Below are 14,466 nucleotides of genomic sequence, written 5' to 3' on the forward strand. Positions count from 1 at the left end.
TACGACCAGTATCTTTCATATTTTTCAGTGATTAAATTATTAAATTATTGCTGATAAATGCTGATTATAAATGTCAAGTGAAGATAAAGGTGGAATGTGAGAACAAGATTCCAAAATTAAAATTTGCCAATTCAATGGCAACACCAATAGACTTTATATCAGGAAACCATTTAGATCAATTAAATTAGTGGTATATTTTACATCAACTGCTTCTTCTTCTTCTGCTTTACTTCTTTTAAAACACGATATTTTTTAAATATTTGATATTTTGAAGTCTCGGAGAAAACCGATGCTGTCCGTATATAAACTGGTTAATTTTGCGTTAAGCCCCCTTATATTCTGATAGCAAATAAAAAAATAATTATTTAGTTCCCTTGGCGCTGAATTTGGTCTTAGAGGCAGAAGAGCTAAATTATTGGATCTCTCCAGAAATTATTTAATGAATGCCACAGCAGGCCAACACTTTTTTAAAATCAACTGTACAAAATTTTTTTCAAGCCCAAAGATTTTGAAAGAAAATCTACTTTCAGAAAATGTAGATCTATGATATCTCAAAAAGTAATCTCCCTCAATTTTTGATTTTATATAATAATTTTTGACATCGGCCGTTGTTTCTGGTACAAATCTGGTTGCAAATACTATTTTTATGACAAGAGCTATAGATAATGGTCTTTAGGCAGGTTGGGTTTCTTACCGAATTGAAACTTTGCGTTCCTGTTTTGACATTAGCCCTTACAGTTATATTTACCGGTTTAATGTATTTTCGTGCCGGTCACAGTTTCTGCACAGAGGCTGTTATTTGATTTTTTGCAATCTTTGAAAAATTTTTATAATGAAGGTCAAGATTGTAATGTCCTACGAAAATTAGACATTTTTAAGCAGAATTAATTTCGTACATTTTTATACCCTCCACCATACATAGTATGGAGGGTATATTAAGTTTGTCATTCCGTTTGTTACTCATCGAAATAATCATTTTTGACCCAACAAAGTATATATATTCTTGATCAGCGTAAAATTCTATGACGATTTAGCCCTATCCGTCCGTCCGTCAGTCTGTCCGTCTATTGTAATCACTCTACAGTCTAAACGAATTAAGATAGGAAGTTAAATTTTGCACAGATCTCTGCAGGCAGGTCAAGTTCGAAGATGGGCTATATCGGTCCACGATATCTTATAGCCCCCATATAACGGTACGGAAATCGGTTCAGATTTGGATATAGCTCCCATATACATTTTCGGCCGATTTCATGTATTTGGTGGGCCAAACACGATATGTATTTCCAATTGTAACGAAATGTAAAATAAGTAACGGAATTGGGAGCCAAAATGAATTTGTCAAATTAAATTGAAATCGATTCAGATTTGGATATAGCTCCCATATATATTTTCGGCCGATTTTAAGCATTTGATGCACCAAACACGCTATGTATCCCCAATTTCAATGAAATTTGAAACGTGTGATAGATATTATCTATTTCCCAAATTATATTGAAATCGGTTCAGATTTGGATATAGCTCTCATATATATTTTCCGTCGATTTCACATATTTGATGCACAAAACACGATACGTATTTCCGATTCCAATGAAATTCGGCATGAGTGGCTAAATTTGGTACAAAAAAAAAAAATTACAAATTATATTCAAATACGCTCAGATTTGATTATAGCTCCCATATATATACTCAGCCGATTTCACATATTTGATGCACCCAAAGCGAGAGAGACAAAATCTGGCAGCAGAAAAAATTGCCAAATTATATTGAAATCAGTTGAGGTTTGGATAAAGCTAATATATATATTTCGGCCGATTTCATATATGTTATGCACCAAACATGATATATATGACCGATACCAATGAAATTCAGAATGTGTGGCGGAATTTGGTTACAATAATAAATGTGACAAATTAATTGGATATTAGTTAAGATTTAGATATAGCTCCCATATATATATATTTTTTTTTTTGCCGATTTCACATATTTGACGCACCAATTGAAATACGCTTATTACGGCGAAGTATGTTGCTATCTCGAATTCACTAATTGCACCAGAAATGCCACTCAACTTCAAAAGATTGCAGTTTACTGCACGCTTGGTATTTGATATGAAATAAATAAATCCGAAGGACAAATTCTTCGTGTGTGTATGTCATGTTACTGCTTTTCCAATGGTTTTGGTTATTTACGCATTAAAGTAGTGCAATAATTTTTTTTTTTAATTTTTAAATTTGTTTTTTTTTTAACCAACATATATTCGTAAATAAAATTTTGAATGCATATAAAATCAAAAGGGGTAGCGAAGCGCACCAGGTTCAGCTAGTTATCTATATAGGTCCACGATATCGTATAGCCCCCATGTAACGGAACCCCCGATATTCGGTATTTTGATGTTTTTAGCCACATTTTTCAACGGAGTGTTCACAAGGGTGCTCTTTGTGAGCACTTTTCCCCCCGACAGAGAATTCTCTATATAGGTTAACGATAACGTATAGCTTCCATATAACGGTACCCCGCGATATTCGGTATTTTGATGATTTTAGCCACATTTTCCAATCGTATTGTCTGAAAATCAACACACGGAGTTCTTTGTGAGCACTTTGCCCCCTGAAACGGAATTGTCTATATAGGTCCACAATATCGTATATCCCCCCATATATCGGCACCTTCCTATATTAGATACTAGCTGTCCCAGTGCGCTTCGCTACCCCTTTTGATTTTATATGCATTCAAAATTTTATTTACGAATATATGTTGGTTAAAAAAAAAAAAAACAAATTTAAAAAAAAAAATATTGCACTACTTTAATGCGTAAATAACCAAAATGACATACATACACGAAGGGTTTGTCCTTCGGATTTATTTATTTCATAGCAAATACCAAGCGTGCAGGAAACTGCAATTTTTTTAAGTAGAGTGGTTTTTCTATCGCAATTAGTGAATTCGAGATAGCAACATACTTCGCCGTAATAAGCGTATTTCGAATAAATTGTTGTGTTGTTTTTTAGTGTTAGCCTAAGGCGTTGTGGGTCAATGGTTCTTATTAAAATCATATCCCAATCTGATCCGATTTAAATATAATTTTAAAAAAATTACTTTTAAACAAAACTCCGCCACACCTTTCATAATTCATTCAAATTGGTGCGTCAAATATGTGAAATCGGCCGAGAATATATATATATATATATATATATATATATATATATATATATATATATATATATATATATATATATATATATATATATATATATATATATATATATATATATATATATATATATATATATATATATATATATATATATATATATATATATATGGGAGCTATATCGAAATCTTAACTAATTTCCAATAAATTTATCACATTTTTTATTATAACCAAATTCCACCACACATTCTGAATTTCATTGGAATCGGTCATATCGGCCGAAATATATATGTTAGCTATATCCAAACCTCAACTGATTTCAATATAATTTGGCAATTATTGCTGGTGCCAGATTTTGTCTCTCTCGCTTTGGGTGCATCAAATATGTGAAATCGGCTGAGTATATATTTGGGAGCTACAATCACATCTGAGTGTATTTGAATATAATTTGTCAAATTTATTTTTGTACCAAATTTAGCCACTCATATATATGGGAGCTATATCCAAATCTGAACCGATTTTAATATAATTTGACTAATTTATTTTCTAATCAAAATCCCGTTACATATTCCAAATTTCTTTGGAATCGAACATACATATCGTGTATGGTGCATAAAATACATAAAATCGGTCGAAAATATATATGAGAGCTATATCCAAATCTGAACCGATTTTAATATAATTTGACAAATGTATATTTGTTTAAATTTCAGCTACACATTCCAAATTTCATTGAAATTAGAGATACATAGCGTGTTTGGTGCATCAAATACATGAAATCGGTCGAAAATATATATGGGAGCTATATCCAAATCTGAACCGATTTCAATTTAATTTGACAAATTCATTTTGGCTCCCAATTCCGTTACTTATTTTAAATTTCATTAAAATTGAAAATACATATCGTGCTTGGTCCACCAAATACATGAAATCGGCCGAAAATGTATATGGGAGCTATATCCAAATCTGAACCGATTTCAATATAATTTGGAAAATCAATTTTTTAGATAAAATCTATCACACGTTTCAAATTTCACTGAAATTGGGGATACATATCGTGTTTGGTGCATCAAATGCTTGAAATCGGCCGAAAATATATATGGGAGCTATATCCAAATCTGAACCGATTTCAATACAATTTGACAAATTTATTTTCGGATTAAATCCCGTCACACATTCCAAATTTCATTGGAATCGAACATTCATATTGAGTTTGAGGCATCAAATGAACGAAATCGGTCGAAAATATATATGGGAGCTATATCCAAATCTGAACCGATTACAATATAATTTGGCAAACTTATTTTTGTTCCAAATTCCGTTACGTATTCAAAATTTGGAGACTGTATCTTCAACCAATCAATAGATATGTGCATATAAAATCTAAATTTTTGGGAGGTACCTCCGAATCTGATGCTATATCTCCAGTTCCAAGTGGAAATTCAAAAATGTATATAGCCTATGTTACTTTCAGGCGATGTTGCAGTATATATGGAAATTTTCAGGAAAATCTATTCAGCGGTTTTCGAGTCCATAAATTACAAACAAACATACAAACATTTTCCTCTTTTATAGATATAGATTTTAAAGATTTTAAAAGAATTTTTAATGGATTTTATTTTTTTGAAAATTTTCTAATTCGTTCCAAATGGTGGAGGTTCGTCCCTGCCGAACTTATTGCTTTTTTACTTGTTATGTATTAAATCGCCATACCAAAAAACGTCATCACGTATATTTCTCATACAATTTTGATTAGTACACACACAGGTAAATAAATAAGAAAGAACACACGAAATTAATTGTCTAATTAATATCTATAATATATAAACTAATATCTATAAATTAAAAAAAAAAAAACAAGTAAGCAAAGGCTATAGTCGTGCGGGACCGACCATGTGGTACCCTACAACACTACAATATGTGAGAAGCCCCCTCATGTCCAAATCCATTTTGGAAGATTTCGCTTTTGAAATTATGTCACGGAGCACTGCCCAGATGTCTTAGCATTTTGACCAGGGACATTTTCCCGATATTTATGCACTCCGTCGTGCTGTTAGTTTTTGTGGTCCATTTTACGGCTAAATATAATCCAATGGTCATCCAAAATGCTGGAATTCTTCACTGTGCTTAACTATATTCTCAGGAGTGTCGATTGGCTTCAATTGTGTGATCAGGATTTTTTCTGTTTTTGGTTCATTTGAACCCCTAAATATTTTGCGATCATCTTCAAAAGCTATTTGACTATATTCGTCAACGAAATCAGCATAAAAAAGCTAGAAGTTCGCCTTTTGTGTATTTCGGATATCACAAGTAAGTAATGTTGGTATTTTTTCACACAAAAGTAGTGGTCCATTCTATCCGCTGTCTTAAATTCTAACTTCATGCAAGATTTCGTGTCCTTTGGTTTCTATTTGTGACCTTTATAACGGCTGCAAAATCAGGAACATTTTGAATTGCTGGTCCATTTCAACTCCTAAATATCATCTTTGAAGCCCTTCTGAGCCTAACTCTACCTTTGTCAAAAATTTCGTGAGGATCGAACGATAATTGCAATCTGTATATAAATAATAACCCCAACCTGTGTTGTAAAGTGCAAAAATATTACAAAATATACATTTCAATATTATAAGTCAAATTGAAAAAATCGCATGCGATAAAAAATATGAAAAAATAAAAAAATGTCACAAAATACTACAAAATCTATATTAACATCATTATTGGTAACTTTTTATGCGATTTTTTTAGATTTTATACTTTTATGTCAAGAGGGCATTCTAATTTTAAAAAATTTGTCAAAATCGCTCCAGCCATTCTGGAGATATAAGCATTCTAGCTAGCATCCCCTTCCTTTGTATATATACATTGTATATATTTCGCTATATATATCCGATATTTTTACTATGGGCATCTACGTAACGGTCAGAATTGACCTGTTCGTCTATTTGTGATTTCGCCGGCATTAAAAATATTCGCGGTTTAATGGATAATTTGACTTTTATTTATCACAAATGCTATGGACTATTTCAACCACTAAATGTTACCCGATGACCATCAAAATTGGAAGGCTTCTGCCCAGCCCAAAGCTCTAGCCCCATGCTAACTTTCGCTTCGATTGGTCTATAATTGTGACCTGTAGAGCAACTGCAAAATCAGGAAATTTTTCAGTTTTTGGTCCATTTCAACCCCTAGATATTATGCGACCATCTCCAAAAGAAATAGGGTTCTATTCTGACATTAACCCCACCTACATTTTAAATTTCGTGAAGATCGGGCCATAATTGCGACCTGTAGAGTGATTACAAATTAACATGGACAGGCGGACAGACGGACGGACGGACATACATAGCTAGATCGACTCAGCTCGGCGAGATAGGAAGATCCATATATACTTTCCTATGTGGGAAATCAATATTTCGTGGTGTTACATAATTTTTGGCCCAATCAAACTTATAATACCCCCAACACAAAGTGTTGTAGGGTATAAAAAACGAAAAAAAAAACAGTTCTGTAAAATTTTAAAATCTTATATTATATTATTGGATAGTATAGCCTATGATAATTTTCTGTCATATTCTATGGTATCCAATACGAACTTTCAATACCAAACTTGAAACCATTCCGGTGAATAATGTCGCTAAAATCTTCGAAATACCAATATCAGGAGGTACCGTTATATAAGGGCTATACGAAGACATGGACTTGCACAGACAATTTTCTGTCATAGGCTATAGTATCCATTACGAACTTCCAATTAAAAATTTGATACAATTTCGGCAATAATTTCGCTAAAATCTTCGAAATACCGAATATCGGGAGGTAACATTATATGAGGGCTATACAAAGACATGGACCTGCTAAGGAAGTTTTCTGTGTTAGGCTGTAGTATTTATTGGGAACTTCAAATACCAAATTTGAAACAATTCCGGTGAATAATGTCGCTAAAATCATCAAAATACTGAAAAAATGAGGTACTATTATGTGGGGGCTATACGAAGAATCTGTATCTGCACGGACAATTTTCTGTCATAGGCTGTAGTATCCGTTACCAACTTCAAATACCAAATTGGAAACATTTCAAGTGAATAATGTCGCTTAAATCACCGAAATGCCGAAATGTGTTAATTCCTTTTTCGGTATTTTTTGTAAATATTTTGAAGAATATAATCCAGTTTAGATCTTTCCATCACACATCTGCCTGTGAATATTTTGATGTGTAATATTATTAAAAGGAATTTCATTTTCGACTCTTTGCTGCAAATGTAATTTAAATTCTCAACTCGTCTTGTTAGGCATGATGCGGTTTTGATAAACTTAAAACGAACATCTGACTAGCTAACTAACCTAACAACGAACTGACTGACTAGCTAGCTGGGCAATTTGAAATGAGTAAATATTAAAAAGTCCTTAAAAGCAAAACATTATTGATTTTTCGTTTAAAACCTAATTAAAATTCTTTTGCAGACCACAAAGGACGATGTGAAAATAAAATGGATATAATTTGCATGTTTCGTGCAAATATTTTAGAATGGAGTCAAACATGAAAAAGGTGGTTGGTTGGTCATACGTGGCTATACACATACGTAACTTTATATAAATGCATTGCAAATATGTATATAGAAGCTAACCATACCAATCCATATATGAACGTCACAAACTGTGATGGTACATGGCTAACTAAAATGTGAAAAGCGAGAGAGAGAGAGAGAGAGAGAGGGCGAGTGAGAAATAAAAAATAGTAATTCCGAACACCATCTATAACTCAGCACAAACCGCATGCCTTTTTTCGAGAATTGGGAAAAATTTAACTCAATTCTCAAATAAAACAAAATGAATGAAAAAAAAAAAACTCACACATCCAGAGACCTTGTAATGGGCGAAATAAAAAGAATAAAAAATCTCACGGAAACCAAAAACTGTATTAAACCAAATTTTATAGGGATTGTGCAAAAACCCCCCTTATTGATTTAGGATGAAATGAATGAATGAAAGAGGCAAAAAACAAGAAGACTACAACCACGAAAAAATCAGACCAATTAAGCCAAAACACACAATCAGTGCTTGAAAAATACGAGCATGGCATGAGTAATTTTTTGCTTTAGTTACACTTTACCCTAGAACTGTAGTGTTACTGATCTTCCAGTTTCTTTAAAAAATGGAGTATGTGAAAAATTGATCGGGAAGCGACATTCAGAAGATCATTGACGTAAAAACCAATTATTATACGCTTTTTCATTGGCGAATTGACAAATCTGGTCGAAAGCTCTTAAACGAATGGAAATTCAAAAAAATAATTTACACGCTATGACTGCCAAGAACACGGTCACGACAAAAACCAAAATTGGGGGTTAACAGAAATAATCCCAAAATTTTTAAAATGGGGTAATGGAGTCTTCTGGGAATTTTCCACGTTAGCTCCTCTATGAACTCATATTTTTAAGTCGACTACAAAGACTTCAATCTACCGCATATGAGGTTCTCAAAAAAATAAATAAATAAATAAATAAACTTATACTAGTCCACGATTTCGCCTTTATAAAACGGTACGGATATTATATCTTATTAGCTTAACCCGGCGCGCTTCACTATTACTTTCGTTTTTATATGCATTCAACATTTTATACATAAATATTTGTTGGCTTAAAAAAAATTAATAAAGCAAATTCAAATATTTAAAAAAAACTTTACTATTGTAATACTTTAATATGTAAACAAACAAATAGCTCGGTCTCCCAATGCGTAAACATGCCAGGAACAGCTGACTAATAGAAAAGCTGGATCATGACAATTTTAGGCCGCATACACAACGGGTTTGTTCTTCGGATTTATTTATTTCATAGCAAATGCCAAGCGAGCAGGAAACTGCTACTTTTTGAAGTTGAGTGGGATTTCTATTGCAATTAGAGAATTCGAGGTAGCAACATTTTTCCCCGTAATAATCTTATCCCAATCTGAAACAATTTCAATACAATTTGACAAAATTTACTTTTACTCCATATTCCGTCAAATCTTCCATATTTCATTGAAATTGGAGTCACATACCGTGTTTGGTGCATCAAATGTGTGAAATCGGCCGAAAATAGATGTGGGAGCTATATCCACACATACCCTGTTTGGTGCATCAAATATGTGAAATCGGTCGAAAATAGATGTGGGAGCTATATCCAAATCTGAAACGATTTCAATTCAATTTGATAAATTTATTGTCTGTTTGTTGCATCAAACGAAATAGACAGAAAATATATATATGCGAGCTATATCTTAATCTGAATCGATTTCAATATAATTTGACAAACTTATTTTTGTACCAAATTTAGTCACTCATGCCGAATTTCATTGGAATCGGACATACGAATCGTGTTTGCTTTATCCAAATCAGAACCGATTTCAAAATAATTTTACAAATTTATTTTCTGATCGAATCCCGTCACCAATTTCAAATTTTGTTGGAATCGAACGTACATATCGTCGTGGGGTTTCAAATAAATGAAATCAGTCGAAAATATATATGGGAGCTATATCTAAACCTCAACCGACTGCAATTTAATTTGGCAAATATATTTTGTGATCAAATTCTTTCACTTATTCCAAATTTGGAGACTGTATCTGTAATCGATCAATAGATATGTGCATGTTAAATCTAAATTTTGGGAGTTACCTCTGATTCTGATACTTTATCTCCAGTTCTAAGAGGAATTTCAAAATTTTATACAGCCCATGATATTTTAGGCAATGTTGTAGTATACCTGGAAATTTTCAGGAAAATCTGTGCAGCTTTTTTGCATTAGCCCACGTTCACAAATAACAACACCTCGTAATCTATGTTATTAAAAGAGTAAAATAATTGACTGACTTACCGACTTAACGACTCATCAACGCCGAGACGAAACGGATAGAGCTGGAATATTTAAATTTTGGGTGAGGTCACTCTCAGTCTGAAGATGTCAAATAAGGCTGTGTTCTTGGAAATTCGCACTTAAACGGTGCGAAAAGTACTTACAATTCTTTGGTGGCGCGTGCTGAGTGCTATGATGCTGAGTCCTGTTGGAATGTCCAAGGTCTGCAGCCAGAATGTTTGCATGTCCAAGGCTCTAATACACCCAGAATATTTTCGCGATCCTATTCGGCATTTATTCTGATATCACGGTCGATTAATACGAGCGGAGAGCGACCATCGGCTGTTATGGTGGCCCGCTCCATCACCATAGCCGGCGTTTGAGTTCTGTTGGCCAACCGAAGGGGCACATTTTCAGCTGACCTCTTTGTCAAGTAAACACGCTCATTTTGTTTGTTTACAAACTGCTGGACAAGGAATGTTTTCTCATCGAAGAAAACCAAATTCGGCAGTTCACCACTTTCGGCCAAGCGAAGCATCTCATTAGCTCTTTTGAGTCTATTTTCTTTCTGTTGTGGTGTAACTTCTTGCACTTTTTGGAACTTCAATGACTAGGACGCGGGTTTAGACCAAGTCGCTTCGTTTCGAACCATTTCTGCTAATTTTGCTGTTTTCTTCCGTCCACTTCTCTAGTATCACGGTAACGAGCGATGGTACGAGACAAAAAAGATGCTAGAGTGCACTAACCGGAGCCACTTGTGGTTTTCCAGCCAAATATAAAGAAATCACACTATCACGCTTAAAATCCATCACAAATAACTTTTTTCTGGAAAATTCTCACCAAAATGCTTTTGTACTATTGTAAACAAAATCGGAAGAGCTGTTGGAAGAGTGGCTTAGAAATGACAGCAGTCTGAAGATGGTTGCAGTTTTTTCATCTCACCCTGTAGGACTCAAAAGTCTGAAAATTTTGTACGATATATGAAGCTCTGATTATTTATTATTTTTTTAATTTTTTGAGTACTGAAAAGACCAAACCCGAACTGTTGGAATTAATTTTAAGCTGGAATTTTCGCTGACAAATAGAGGGCACTTGCTAGTCTTACATAAAACGATTGCAATAAGTCATGTAGTATAAACTTGTTTTCTTGGGTAAACATGATATGTGTGTCAAACCCTTAAGATTTATATCTGTAGGAAAATCGATTTAATCCTTTCACATTACGATTTTAACACCTCATAACTTCTAAGATATTCAGTAAAGGGAACGGCATGCATTTGTGCACGTCTAGCAGCTGCCCCTTATTTTAGATTTTTTTAAATTTATTGCCACAATTCAGGGTTTTTGTTGGATGAAAATGTCCACTCATATATATGCTAGAGGACGTACCATATCCTCTTTTTTACATATTCCCCTCTCCGCATAGTGCTACAGACCGAACTTTTGGTACTATTTCGGTGCTTAGTTTTATTTAGTATTAAATCCTAATTAGTGCATAACGACATAAGTAAATATATCTGTTTATATAAGTTTGATGTCATCATCATAATATTATTTGATAAATTTAAAACTTCATTCAGCTCGCCCTTTTGATTTGTTTATCGTTTCTTTTGAGAGACTTTTGTTTATAGTTCAATCATTTGCATTTCTCTCAAATCCACAAAAATCACTGTTCACTAGTTAACGAAGGACCACTACAGCATGTTACCGAAAAAAAAATACAAAAAACAAAATGAAATCTAAAGCAATAGCGGTAATACAAACGCCAATTATTGGCCACTCCAATGTTGCAACGGAAGTGGTGTCCGGTGAACACAGAATGGTGAGCCACGGCAATACTTCTTCCACTGGCAGTTTTTTTTTTTGTTTGCCTCCGCCTCGACTTTTTGCCGTACCAAACCAAAAAACAAAGAAAAAACGACGAACATATGAAACCAAAACCCTTGAGATGTGTTATACTTTTTGCCATCTCCCCGTTTCCCTGTTAGTCGATGTGGTTTTTTCTAATTTGAAATTTGACTGCAATTAAAATTAGGAAAACTTTGGCGTTGGTATGAAGGAAGTGAGAAAAAAGAACAAAGAAGAATAACCAAATTGTGGTTTTGCACATAGTTTATTATGGCCGAATCGTTTGTGACATGGACTGACTGGGTCATATTGGATACATTACTCAGACTTTTTTCGTTGGTCTTTGTTATTAAAGCATTTTCCTATTGAATTTTGTGGTACACTATTTGAAATGAAAAATTAAATGAAATTAATTACAGAAACATTGTAAATTTTTCGAAAATAATAAGATTTGAAAATTAAACCGAGCCATCGCTTCGTTACATCCACTGAAATTAAGAACCTATGGATTTTATTTTTTTTTTTTTGATTTAAATTGTTTGTGGTTATCAATTCCAAGGAAATGTCCTTCAATATAAATTGAGGTTAGTCTCTATATGTTCAAATTGGATTGATTTTTTCAAGTATTTAAATTTGTTCACATACTGTCCAACATAATTAAATGTTCAATAAATATATATAAGAAATTATTAAATGTTTATTAGAAGCTGTCATGCATAGGTCATTCATATATCATTTTTGATTTTTATGCGCTGCAGGTGATTTATGTTCTCAGATTATTTGTTTGCTTTTAAATCCAATTGATGACTTACATTTTTATACCCTCCACCACATAGTGGTAAGGGTATTATGTCTTTGTGCATGTTTTACAAGGGGAAGGAAGCAAACTAGACCCATAGTTACTTTTGAGAATTTTCATAGAACTAATTTCTGAGTCGATTTACACAAGTCCGTATTTCCGTCCGTCCGTTCATGTATTCTTGTAAACAAGCATGTCGAATTTTCTATCCGTTTGATATGATATTTTACAACAATATTTGTTTAGCCCAAGGCCCTATTGAAATTGGTGATAAACGGATCAGATTTAGATACAGTGCCCATATAGCTTTAAACGATTTCTTGTTTATTGTGCAGCAACTGGCCAATTTAAGTCCACATGACCTGTATTTCGGTACATAACACTGAATTCAGTCTTGCAGCAAGTTTTTGAAATTTAGAGAAAATCAGTTCAGATATATTCAAATTCGTAATATGCATTCAACAACAATGATATGGTGTACCAGATATCTTATCAGAAATATCTCTGCTAAATGTAATCAAGATCGGTTCAGATTCAGATCTTCAACCGATTTCGGGTTAATTGTGCACCAAATGGCCAATATCTGTCAAAAAGTCCTGAATTATGTGCATCCGACCGAATTCAGTCTAGAAGCAAGTACATCGAATTTGAAAAAATTGGTTCAGATATAGCTATAGCTCCCATACATATGTTTCATCCGATTTGGTGTTTAAGTCCCTTATATTTGTAATAGGCATTCGACAACAATGATATTTGGTGCAAGATATGTTATAGAGCTCAGGAATACTTTTGCCAAGATTTATTGTGAACCACTAACATTTGGATATAGCTCCCATATATATCCTTAATCCGATTTCAGGTTTATTGTGGAAAAAACAATTCAATGTAAAATTTTGTATCAAAAAAGTGTATACCTCATGTATATCAAGAAATGGAACTAAATCATAAAACGTCAAATTTATTTTGACACTATCAAATCAGCTGGGTAGCAGCAAGCCCATAATAATACAATGCCCATCTTCCAAGACTGAGGCTTAGAAAATTTTCTGAAACATTGTCACTGCCACAGTCACTTGCTATATACCGGAAATGCGATAAAAGACCACAATTTCACGGAGAAATGCGATAAGCTTAGTTGTACGAAACCGGACGACATAAAAGTCGGGGAACCTTCTCTTTCTTGAAGACCAGTATAAAAATATGTGGCGAACTCATCACTTTCTTATTAACCGATAGTAACTCTAAATATAAGACTTTAGTTTTCGGTTAGATATTTTATAATTTTTATACCTTCAACCTTGGAAAGAAGGGTATATTAACTTTGCCATTCCATTTGTAACATCCCTAGAAATTCGTCGTAGACCCCATATAGTATATATATGCATTATCTGCATAAAATTTTAAATCGATTTGTCTGTCTGTATGTTTAAATCACGATACAGCCCACATTATTTAATGTAGAGCTTCAAGCTTTGGCAGAACAATTTGTATTGTATCTAGGATGGTTGGTATTGAAAATAAATTGGTCCACGTTTTGGTATAGCTCCCGTAAAGCGGTACTTCCGTATATTCGGTATTTTTATGATTTTTGCCACATTTTTTCGGGAATTTGTCTAAAAATTGGTATTTATCGTTTTTTGAAAAGTTTAACAGTATTATCCAAACGGTCTTATTGATATTTATGGTTTAAAGTGGAACACATCTGAATTTAGATACTTTTACATAAAAATATTTTTTTTTACTCATTTTAAAAGTTTGGCCAGGCCGAACTTAATATTTTTTGCTTGTTTTTATGAGATTTATATTTCCGGGTAAGTACATGGAGGCTATATGGA

Source organism: Musca domestica, unplaced genomic scaffold, assembly GCF_030504385.1.
Source record: "Musca domestica strain aabys unplaced genomic scaffold, Musca_domestica.polishedcontigs.V.1.1 42, whole genome shotgun sequence".
Classification (NCBI taxonomy): Eukaryota; Metazoa; Arthropoda; class Insecta; order Diptera; family Muscidae; genus Musca; species Musca domestica.